The sequence below is a fragment of the Haliotis rufescens genome, unplaced genomic scaffold (genome assembly GCF_023055435.1).
Source record: "Haliotis rufescens isolate VD_foot unplaced genomic scaffold, xgHalRufe1.0.p SCAF_121, whole genome shotgun sequence".
Classification (NCBI taxonomy): Eukaryota; Metazoa; Mollusca; class Gastropoda; order Lepetellida; family Haliotidae; genus Haliotis; species Haliotis rufescens.
Window position 1 is genome coordinate 42787 of NW_025963804.1, and position 12721 is coordinate 55507.

Below are 12721 nucleotides of genomic sequence, written 5' to 3' on the forward strand. Positions count from 1 at the left end.
TGGTGTTTTGTTCACGAGGAACTAAACTATTCCAACACAAATATCGATAAAGAAACTGTATACGTTTAGTTGTAAAAAAGACCCATAAGAAATCATGAAATCGTGCTTCATAAAAAAAAGGTAATAGAGAAATGGATGGCCATATCTAACCTCTAACTTAGTCCTTAGATTCCAACATTCTCCTGAATGTGTAAGTGTAATTTGACTAATGTTGCATCATTATTAATGGAGCACTAGCCTTATCATCAAATGTTATGAAATACCCTAAAAATAACACCATTCCTTTTGACGTCATGGCTGGTTTTATGTCTTTGATAACGTCGGAAAAAGACAACACTGGTATTTTGATTAATATATATCTCCCCTAATTATCGTTCATGGTATGGAAAATCTCGATGTGTGGAACGGAATTTGATGCTTTTTCGACACAACATAAAATGACTGCTTTCACCAATTAAATAATGTCTTGAATATGTAAACAATTAGCTAGTTTATCGTGTGTCTTAATTAGACAAGACACGCACCTGTTTGGCATCAATTTACGTAATGAAATACCCAAAAGAATGTTTCAAAACAACCAAAATTATATTCAATATTGGACATATATTTGTTCATGATTATATTAGTTTTTCTTACACAATAAAAGATGCGAAGAAAGCTCTATTGGTAAAGAAATATCAGGATAAGCGTATACGTTTGAACCAACTGGGTACCTGGCATGGGTTATATTTTTATACATTTTACAATTCCTGGAGAAATAAAGTAAACTGTTTACTATCTTGTGATCACAATATTGAAAAAAGAATGAAACCATTGATTATGTAATGCAAAACGAGAGGAATAATTCGTAAATTGTTTGTGACTAACGCGCACCTGGCGAATCGTTAGATATCACTGTTCTCTGTATCCAACGACATAAAAGACTAATCCAAGACCAAGACATTTCAGAAATGTGTGCATATATTTTACCGAAAAATATTATCCATTTTGTTAAAGTAATATATTCAGTTTTAGTTATAAAATAAAATGAAACGGCTATTCATGGACATTGGTTATATGAACTTATAATATTGACTTATTACACATCCAAAGAAATACGTACATGCTGCAGTTACATTTACACTTCATCTTGTAACACTTGTCCAAAGGAAAGAAATATCGTAGTGGACACTATAAACCTATCACATTGTTATGTAAACAATGTTCAAACAAACAGGAGATTATCAAAGGTTCGTTCATACATGTTGTGGCCTATATGTACGTATGATTCATTTTGAACATTGACAAATATCCAAAGTGAAATGAATTGTGTGAAAAAATGTATAAAAGACATGCAAAATATACACCATAACTGAAACTGTAAATAGCATGATACAGTGATCGTGTGCACTCTCATTCAAGGACCTTCACCTCTAAGAAATTACCAAATATGTACAACAATGTTGACGTATGACATCACTACCTGTGACCCACTTTTACAAAATAGCGTATTCACTGTCAACAGTACGCAGGATTGTACGAGGGAACTTTCGTTGATTCAGGGATCGTAGAAACATAAATGTGACATGTAAGTAATCAGAAACATTCTAAAAATCTATGTACTGTTATTTGTTGTCATAATTTTCATTGAAACAATCGGAAATAGTCAGAAATTCCGTTAAATACCGTTGTCATTTTGCGTCAGTCATGGCGTCAACCAGAACGGTAATTTTGACAACTTCTGTTGAAAATATCAAATCATTGCAATGTATCTATTTGAAGTTCCCTAATTCTTCCTACGATTCTCTTCCCATGCATATTCTGAAAATGTTGAGCCAATATCTTGAACGAATAGACGAATGGGTAGCTCAAAATAGGAGAAAATGCTACACTGTGTAAAATCTGAATTTTGCTTTGTTTACATTTCAACCATGTGCAGTTTTTCGAGCACAGCGTTCGTTTTCACTCCTTACTTATTTTGCTTGATTTCATCTAGCCACTTTGTATTGGTGACAAAGATCACTGGTCATTTGATTCTAAAATGTATGAGGAATTCAAGGATGTAGGTATCGCAGATAAGTTTGAAATATACGTGATGTTACAGGCGTCTCATAACCGGTGTACCTGAAACGTGATTTTGTAAACACTATCCAATATGGCGGAAAGTTCACTTCGGCGTTCGTGTTTTCGTTTTTTCCAAAACATTCTAAACGATTCTAGGGTTATCGGAGACGTTTTGGAATGATCATTGGTGATTTCATAAAAGACAGATACCCGTGATCACTAATATGCTATTTTTGAAATTCATTTCTCCGAATAAATACCCGAAATTTAGATTTCAAAACATGCTGTAAATAACGCCGTGAGTGGTGATTTAGTAATGTGTAAAAAATGGCGACATTTACGATGTACCTAATTTTCAGAGGTCATGTTCAGTACTTTTGCTTGGCCTAAAACACCAGTGGATGATATCACAGAACAGGGAATTTCCCACCTTATTTAAAACTGTAAAGTGTAGTTGTGTGGGTGATGTATTTTGAATTTTATTTGACTTCAAAGTGAGGGTTGTAGAGGAGGGACATATATGTCCCTCTGGCATCCAGGGGGTAACTCGCGGTCGAGTTACATTTTAAAACGGGGAATATTGTAATGTACAAGCCTTTTGTACATTTCGGTCAGTAGACAGTGAGATGAATCATATTGTATATGTTGTATGTGATACAGCATACCGTAAAGATATACGTTATTGCTACATGAATTAACGTATATCACCACTGGTCTTACTGACTGTTTGTTTAATGTGCAAAAACAAAATGTGAACACGTTCTAAATCACCTGTATCGATTTGGCAACGTGATAGTTCGTGTGACGTCACCTATATTCGTGAGTCTGTTCAACGAAACTACTTCTTGTAGCATAATGGCTTAAATCAGCCTTGTATGGCTACAAAAGTGCATCTAGTCCATCTAAATGCATTGTATATTACTACACAGCCGTGACTCGAAGTAAAATAACTTCTGTCACTGGTGGAGTGCAATTTCCCACGTTCCACCGACCGTATCCTCGTGCGAGAGACTACTTCCGGTATGACGTCACTTTGTTGACAGTTTGATCGGTTGTAGATTTTCTGATACGAGAGTGAAAGCCGGTTCGAGCCGAGATATGTGAGTTGACATTCAAGTATTTTATATTTATTGTACATCTTCCTAACTGAATGAAATACTGAAAAGAATAATTATATTCTTGTAGATTAATAAATCTTATTGTGCAATTCTTAATTGTGAAATTATTCTTACAAAATTAAATAATTAAAACTGTGTGGTTGGTGGTATTGGGAGTGATCCACAATTCGCTACCAGAGCTGTACCCCAATACCCACCCCCTGAACCGTTACACAGGGATTTGTGTTTGTTTACGGTATTCTATAGGATATGTAACTGTTCCATGGCACTGGTTATTTGACTACTCACTAATCTACTTCCTGTATTTCATTTCATTGTACTTGCGACCACCAACAGAAACATGTTCCTACCTCGTACGTTACAGCATGTAGCGATTGGAATTCATCAAAATGAGATTAAAGTCATATCGTTTCAACAAAATCAGTTAATAGTAGTTGCGATTGTATCTTAGAAATTTATCAAAATGAGATCAATGCCATGTGTTGATATTTCTAAATGATACACGGAATTTCGGATATATGAAAATAACTAAGGGTGTGTGATAAACTGTTTGTGACAGTGAAGGAAAGTGCATGTGTACATGCAGTATATCTGTATGTGTTATCTCTACAGGCTGTGTATGAACAGCACTGCAAGTCGTGTAAAATAGGCTGCCTCCCATATCGGGCAGAGAGGATGATCTGTTCCGTGTGCAGTCGGGCGATATCTAACCGATTATTATTTATTTAAGTTGGCAGCTTAGATTAGATTAAGTCGGTGCAAATATTTTGCTCGATTATATAGATTAAAAAGATTCCATGTATAGGGAGCTAAGGTGTAGAAGTGGATAATCCAGTAAAATTATGATAACAGGTACTTTACGATACTTTCAAATCAAGAGTATGAATGAATGAATGAATGAATGAATTAATTAATGAATGAATTTCCTCCAGAGTTGAATCCGAAGATTTTACATAGGCAAATACATTATTTACAATACATGAATGAAATTACTTGACAATATACATCAGAATCATGTTATACAGTGCTATGAATAAACAATTTACAATGTACATTTTGAGAGCAGTAAGGTATCTAGTGGATATACATAAGGTACTAGCATTTCTTCAAATTCCCAAAAAGGGTCAGAAAGACAGCATGCTTTGCTAAGTATCGTAATCAATTTCGTCAGTCAAGCCATGAACATCTGAATGAAAGAATGAAAGCATATCATCATCGTCAAGCATATCTATTTTCACATATACATCAACATCAAGTTTATCAATCAGGTATGAGAAGAAATGATTTCTGTCAGTAATAAAATGTATCACATTGCAAAATAATATGGCAATCATAGTCATAGCAATGTCTATTACAATGGTTGCATTCTTTCGACACTTTTGCTCTTGATCCGATTTTAATACAAAGTTACAGGGGTTGTCTTAAATGTTGATATAGATGCATTACATTATAAAGAACATGCATTTGTAATCATTTATGAATTGTATGATACCGTGAAAGATCTGGTCTCTGTGCTAGTCTCTCTCTACATATGTACTGTTCATTCTCTGATAGACGTCTGATTACAAGAGATCGCCAAGCCGATTTAGTTGGGAATGAACCACTATCAGTATAGTCTTTAATATAGTTGTCTAAATGATAATGTTTAGCAGTATGTAGAAGGATGCTGCATATGCTTACTGGAGGCTAATATTGACAATAGCGTTGGTAGCAATGTGAGCACAAAATAGATCTTTTGTTATTGAGTTACCATCGTTATTGCAGATCCTTCTTAATAATTGTAGTCTACATTTATCAATGTAGCCATTCATTGGCTACATTCCAAAGTTAGAAATATGCGAATCGGTTGGATGTCTTTAACCAAATCCTTGTATATGGCGAGCACAGTAGCGTTGTGTACATTCAACCATTTTAAGTTCTTTACCGTATAAGGCTGGTGACAATTTACATTCATAAAAACTTGTAGATAAAATCGCTCTTTTCCATATATTGACACATGCAACTGGGTGGAGGTCGGAATCGTTAAGGCCGAGTGATCGTAGTGAATTAACACATTTTTTGCTTTTGAGCAACACGTCATGATTCTTTCTTTACAAGATAAATTACTGTTTATGATTATTCGGAGGTGTCAATTGTTGCATCGCCAAACTTGTAGATTACTTTATTATGGCGTGTTTTGCAGAATACAAATGATTTACACGTTGAGGCATTATAGGTGAGTCTCCACTTGTTGGCATATAAACGAACTGAATCAAGTGAAGACTGTAAGGCCCCGTGGGGTTGTAGAGAGAGAGTTGTGTCATCGGTCAATAAATAACAGGGTATGTAGATGCCATAAACAGAGAGGCAATCGTTCGCTTTCCTTAGTTCACATATAAGATCATTGCTACGGGGTTGAGGTCTTTATTGCGATGCCTTGTATTAGGAGATCAAAGACTTAAAACACCCCGAAACACATAATTACATAATAAATAATAGGTACAACATTATCATCAACGCTACGTACATATACATAGCATTGGCTTATCACAAGTAGGTATTTCATATCAGTCATCCATTAAAACACCAGAGAGACTGTGCGCTTAACGCTCATACTAGAGCATATACTGCAATAAACATGCAACACAGTACTGACATCCAAGGGAGATAACTCCTTGACTTGTTTATTGGTTATATAATATATACACAAAATAGAGATTATAGCAATTTAACTCGTCTGATTTAATATTATATCTTTATTTTTTGCTGGTCTGAGCAGCCCTGTCAGTTCGTGTGCTGAGTATGCAGTGTAATCAAAGCATGTGGTTTAACATCATGGGTGTGGATATTTCGACGTGGAGAGCACGAATTGGGACATTTAACAGTATTGTTGTTGATGAATATGACTCACGTCGCGCTGGTCATGGATGAATGACTTGATGTTTGTTTTTAACCTCATTTACCTGGAACCTTGTTGAATCTCCACTCTCTAGCCTCCGTCACTGATGGTGCTGTTAAATCATCGTTGCTGAGTCCACCATGTCCAAGCAGCGTCGCTACGGCTATTTCCGGTGTCCTGACTGCAACAGTCACTGGGAGAGTTCCCATGTCTACTGCTACGGTTTCACGGTAGGCTGCTGGTTGTTTGGGCGCCTAGTTATGATTTAATTACAATGTTCACGCCGCTATGTTGGATTTCTTTACGGCACACGCCGCAGGAGTGTTGTAATGAATTAAAAATGTCAAAAATGCTTTAAACTTACTTGTTCGGGTAAATAAACAACATTCGATTACAGCTTTTATCATATCCTTATACACTCTTTTGTATGTGTTTGTATGTCAGTTTTTAGTAGTAATGCAATGAAACCCCTTTGACCCGTTCTAATCATCCGGATTATCAATGTCCTTTATCTGGAGACGTTAGTCACAGCAATTACATTTTTTATGCATACATTTTTCCCTTTCCTTTCATAATTTCCATTGACTATTGCAAAACTTCATAGAATCCTGCGTCAGCGTATAAATATAAGCAACAAAACCCTTTCCATGAAGCAGTATTAATGAATACGTACAAACGTTTGCGTCATAACTTAGAGCACCGAACCGTGAAGTTCATGGAAGTCGGTTAGTATCTGCGTGTTATTGTGAACGAGAGACAATACAATACTGTTTGTTAACACGCCAATGAAATTCAGTAGGGGAATATCCTACTTCTACTTTCGTTTTCCATCTATTCTCACATAACCTGTATATGGGTGTAAACATACTCTATATATGGCTTGTAAACTGATAGATATGCTTCCTGGAAAACAACGCACAAACATGGCAGTGTGTCCAGGTGTCTTGTAAAGTGTAGAGTTTGTGTCTCTATATTCCTAAAGTACGCCTTTAGGGTTTGTGGGGTGTACGGTTGTGTGTGTCTGATTGTGTTCCTTGGTTGATCAGTACCCTACCCGTAAAGTGATAACAGCCACCGCCACCAATTTGATCTTCTCCCACATTGAAAAGGATTTTTTTAATGGCGGACAATGTACGCTCTTTAAAAAAAGAAATGCACAGGTAGATTGTTAGTAAGTTTATTGTACCTGATAAAGTTGCTATATTTAATCTAATATCATAGATATAAATGTGACATTTGGAGCTCGATAGTCACATGTTGTCGTTGTACATAGGCATTGAAGTGGCGTGCAACGGAAAAATGCGATTTCCTCTTTGGATACGTCCTATAGCGATGTTCCGATCGGCAGCGCTGAGTCTCCGCATTTTCGAACTTGAAAAATGTTGACAATTGAATGACAAATTATTGGCTTATTCTTGCCTTTTTATAGCCACTACCTAGAATTACGAATGCCATGACTTGCACGTGCATTTTGATTTACTGTTTCTGCCATGACATTTTGGAACAAGTGTGAAAACAATGCCGTTTTAGACATTGCAAATCGACAATGGCTGCGTTTTTACGCACCGTTTGTCGAATATCAGGTCACCAACATTTTCCAATAACATATATCCAGTTTATATCCCGGATGTTTTGTGTATTCAGGTTCAATGAACAACGTACTACCTGTGCGTTTCTTTTTTTGAAGAGTGTACATATAGTGTTTAATAACAGCGCTAAATCCAACTCACTCCCTCTTATTTGTCCACTCCAGCCGCTGTACGAGCAGGACTGCAAGTCATGTGACACCTCCTGTCTACCCTACCGTGTAGAGAAACTCATCTGCTCCGTATGCAAAAAACATAATTGCACATGTACAAAAGAAGACCGAAAAAAGAGGAACATCGACCCCAACAAACCACACCGATCTGACCTCTGTCACAAGTGCCAGTCAGGCGACCCCTGTTAGCTTCTGAACGGCCTCAGGACGTCGAGAGACAGGGGACCAGTAATAACTGTGAAATGAACTCCTGTAGTATGATTGATATTTCAGCTTTTTGTACTTTTTGTACTTTTGTACTTTTGTATTATTTACACGTTACACATTGTAATGAACAAAAATAAGGGAACACTGCTGTTTACAATAAAACAACGGCATGCTGCAAATTATGTTACAGGGGAATATTCCCCCTTATGGTGTGTTGAATTCATTGCCAAATGGTATCTTTAGGCATTCTTCTACGGTTCCCTTATATTTGTCCACAGTATATACACACTCTCATCAGCCGCTGGTTGTTAACTGTATTCCGTTTCCAGGACCTTTACAAAATATATCTTTCCTACCTACGTTGATTATCCAACAAGACCTTGTTTCTGTGTGATATTCTTGAAATCATTCCATGATTAAATCTTAAAGTACACAGCGGCTTTTTCTTCACTTTAACGAACACTGAAGATCTGGGAAGTTCCACGATCAGGTATGGTCTAAAACCGTTCATTGTCATCTACAAAGATAGCAAGCCATCATCAATCAAATTATTAGTGTGATGGAAGAATACGGTGGACAAGGCATATATATGAATGATGTTTCTGCAGTTGCTGATACTACCTTACAGTTACGAAATGTCTTTTTGTGAATTAACTGGTAGGAATGTAAATGTGAAAAACACAAAGGTTATGGTGTTTCTTGTAAGCGGTCATATGCGTCTCTATGAGAATTGGTATCTTCATGGCCAGAAGCTTGAGGTGGTGTCATTTTATAGAAATTAAGGTAAAGTATTTACACCCAGACTAGTCTGGACTAAAGAGCAGCCCTGCCTTGCATCAGAAGCAATATTTTTGGCATACTATATGGCAATACTATATGGCAATATTTTTGTATTGATCTTTTCATGATCTTTGGTCCAATGGTGACATCATAATATACTATCAGTCAGAAACTTGGGGAATAATATTTTGTAAAACTGCTGAAACTGTTCAGATAAAAATGTGCAAATATTTCCTGAAAGACAGTGAAACTACATGCAATAATGTGGTACTGGGTGTAAGTGGTAGAGCTTCAACTTACATACATATCACGGGCCGTTAAGTATTGGTGTAGCTTTATCGCTCTGGATAGAAATAGGCTGCCTCATCAATGTTATGTAATGTTAAAATCTCTTGATGATGCTGGCAGTCACATGGGCTACACATATCAAACATATCACATTTCAATTTGGGTTTGGTTTTGTATGGATAAGCTGGGATGTTGGGATTATAACCATTTTTATCAGATTTTTTAAGATAAGACTTGTTGATAATCCCCAACCAAACTGGTATATATTTACCTTTTTGCAAGTAGATTCAGATGGACTGATGTGAAGCTCAAGCTCCTTTTTAACGGATTGCCGAGTCCATCGACGTGTCTTAGAAAACACATTTCTGAAATCTGACCGTGGTACCGAATCTAAACGACTTATAGTATACAGCAATTTATTGTTTTTTGTTTGTTTAAGAAGTGTGGAGTATAAAATTTCAAAATGAACCAGTAACACGAGCAGACAATATGTATAGTACAGTATTGCTCCAGTATCCTAAAGTATCATGTCAGTATGACACCGAGAACCGGTAGGTACAATGTGTCAATCCTATTGTATATACATTGGTGTCCCCTGTCGTAACACTGCTAAAACATGTCTCACTCACTCACTCACTCACTCACCCACCCACCCACCCACCCACCCACTCACTCACTCACTCACTCACTCACTCACCCACCCACCCACCCACACACTCACTCACTCACTCACACATCAGGTAGCGGGTATCCAGTCTATTCAAGTACCTTTCTCCGAGAAAAGTGAGGCACACGCTACAGATCATTGCACTTATATAGCGATGTTCTGCATGATGTCTACTCGTTCGGATGCTCTGCCATTAATGCCGAGCTCCATGCAGGGTGGGTGCCATCCTTTAACGTCTTTAAACAAAGAGAAACAAACATTTTGCATAGTAATAGCTGTATTTAATCTGCACAGATGAGTGAGGCATGGGTTTTATCCCGGTAGTTCAGCTTGATGATATGTTAGGAATTTCCAGAGATCTGTTTAGTCGCATACACTTTTGATGAGGAGTGTAAATCAACTGTGATCTGAACATGAAATGTCACTAGTGTCACAACTTCCCGAGGCAAGGGAGTTAACTGACAATGAAAGTCCAGTTTCCTACCTTGCTGAACTAGGCCATCTTCCCGAGACAAGAGAGTTAACTGACTATGAAAGTCCAGTTTCCTACCTTGCTGAACTAGGCCATCTTCCCGAGGCAAGAGAGTTAACTGACTATGAAAGTCCAGTTTCCTACCTTGCTGAACTAGGCTGGTATTATGGAGTTACATTTTGGCTGGCCTAACGAGTCTATACATAGTCCAATCAAAATCGTGCAACGGAATCGAAATCCGGTCAGTAAACTGTCGTGCAGATTTCAGTCGATTGCAGGATTTGCAAAGCATGTGTACCGCCAGCTCGTTGTCAACAGATATTTTCCAAATCTTTTTATGTTTTTAATCAAAGTGCTCACGTCATTTGATGCACTTCACAATATAGATTTTGATTATCGATCAGATCATCTTCACATCTTCACAGTGAGTTGGGTTTAACGCCGCTTTTAACAGTATTCCAGTTACATCGCGGCGTGTCAGCTTGATGTGGAAGAAAACGCCAGAAGTGATACAGGACTCAGACGTTTACCACTTCGGTCAAACCCACGAGCATGGGTATGGTGCTGACAAACCTAATAACATGATCGGAGCGAACCGGGATTCGAACCCACAATCTTAGGTTTCTGGCGTGCCTAAAGGACGCACTCTGCAATCGCGGCGCCTCAGACGACTGGGCCACCCGTGCCCCCTGTCACAGATGACCAACTGTTGACATCGATATATCTTATCGCGCATCCACATACCACGTAAGCAGAGTGTCAGGTGTTATTCTATTCCGGTGTCTGATGTATGCAAACTGTCTGTAGATAGCCCTGTTGTTGTACAACAAACCATCTGTCTCTTATAGCCATGTCCTGTACTGTTGTATGTGACGCTACTGAAATTCGAGAAGAATGTCTCGAGATAAGGTGGGCGTGGTAACTCGTTTTTCTACGTTTACCAGTCACATAATCTGATGTGGTCATTGCCAAGATAAGCTGTATGTGTTACATAATATATGGTGTAATCTTCCCATTTAAAACATGCTGTTTGCTGCCTTTCTTAATGACGTCATAATCCCATCGCTGTTTTTGACGTCGGCATAGACGAGATATGGGAAAAATGTAAACAGGCATATAAATTTATTCTATATTTATTAGGGATTAATAGGTGTCTCAATGATTCAGAGTTGCGTCCCTTAGCCATGTCAGGCAACGATGATCGTGGGTTTATCAGAGCCAAATCCGTGCTCAGTGGTAAAAATCCTGACCAGTATCATTTCAGTATTTCACTACATGAAGCTTTTTCGTTTTGTTTGTTTGTTTGTTGTTTAACGCCCACTCGGCAATATTCCAGCTATATGACGGCGGTCTGTTAATAATCGAGTCTGGACGTGACAATTCAGTGATTGATATCATGAGCCTCTTTCCACGCAATTGGGATGCGATGACATACATCATCCAAGTCAGTGAGCCTGACCACCCGATCACGTTAGTCGTCTCATGATATATGTATACTGTAATGTAACAGTACAAAGTAGTTAAAGGGCAAGTTCACACGGAAATGAACCAATTTTTCTTGTACTTTTTCCACATTAAAAGTGTTAAAATAGAAGTGTCATAGACAAAAATATAAAAACATCATATTTAATTAACATATTTTTTGCATTAAAACGATTTATATTTTTCACATTTACCAAGTGTTCTATTTCCATAACAAAAACACCAAGGCTTATGCCCCTTGCAATATGACGTCATTGGTGCCAATTGATAAACATTATGACGTCATCATGCTTTGTTAGAGCCGCTTCACGTGATGTAGGTACAGTTTTGTGATTTTAGCGTCTCAGATGCCAGCCAGAATTGTGTTATACTGAGTCACCACTGCGCCGGAGTGTGTCGTAGACCATGTTGTTTTACCCCAAACTGGTCCTTGATATCTTTTGCGTTGAGAATAGACAGGGACCCAGTTGAATTAGCACCAATTACGTCATAATCTAAGGGGGATAACTCAGGCCTATTTCGCTCGTAAAACGAAGGCCTCATAACGGCATATCATTTTAACACTATTGTGAGCTTCCTACTTTCACTGTGAAAAAAAATGAGTGTATATTTTCAAACACAGATACTAACTAATTCTAAAATTGCGTTTTGTTTAGAAAAAGAAAGAAAGTGATTTTTGCGTGTACACTTCCCCTTTAATGACGTCATAATCCCATCGCTGTTTTTGACGTCGGCATAGACGAGATATGGGAAAAATGTAAACAGGCATATAAATTTATTCTATGTTTATTAGGGATTAATAGGTGTCTCAATGATTCAGAGTTCCGTCCCTTAGCCATGTCAGGCAACGATGATCGTGGGTTTAGCAGAGCCAAATCCGTGCTCAGTGGTAAAAATCTTGACCAGTATCATTTCAGTATTTCACTGTTTGTTTGTTTGTTGTTTAACGCCTCAATCGGCAATATTCCAGCTATATGACGGCGGTCTGTAAATAATCGAGTCTGGACGTGACAATCCAGTGATTGAT

General features: G+C 37.7%; 1 long non-coding RNA gene across 1 annotated transcript; it reads left to right on the forward strand.

Annotated features, from left to right (window-relative positions):
• Positions 1–3042: 3042 nt before the first annotated feature.
• LOC124136172 lies at positions 3043–8438 on the forward strand. The gene is made up of 3 exons (XR_007220248.1): positions 3043–3143; positions 6134–6269; positions 7793–8438. It is a non-coding gene; the product is annotated as an uncharacterized LOC124136172 (long non-coding RNA).
• Positions 8439–12721: the final 4283 nt, after the last annotated feature.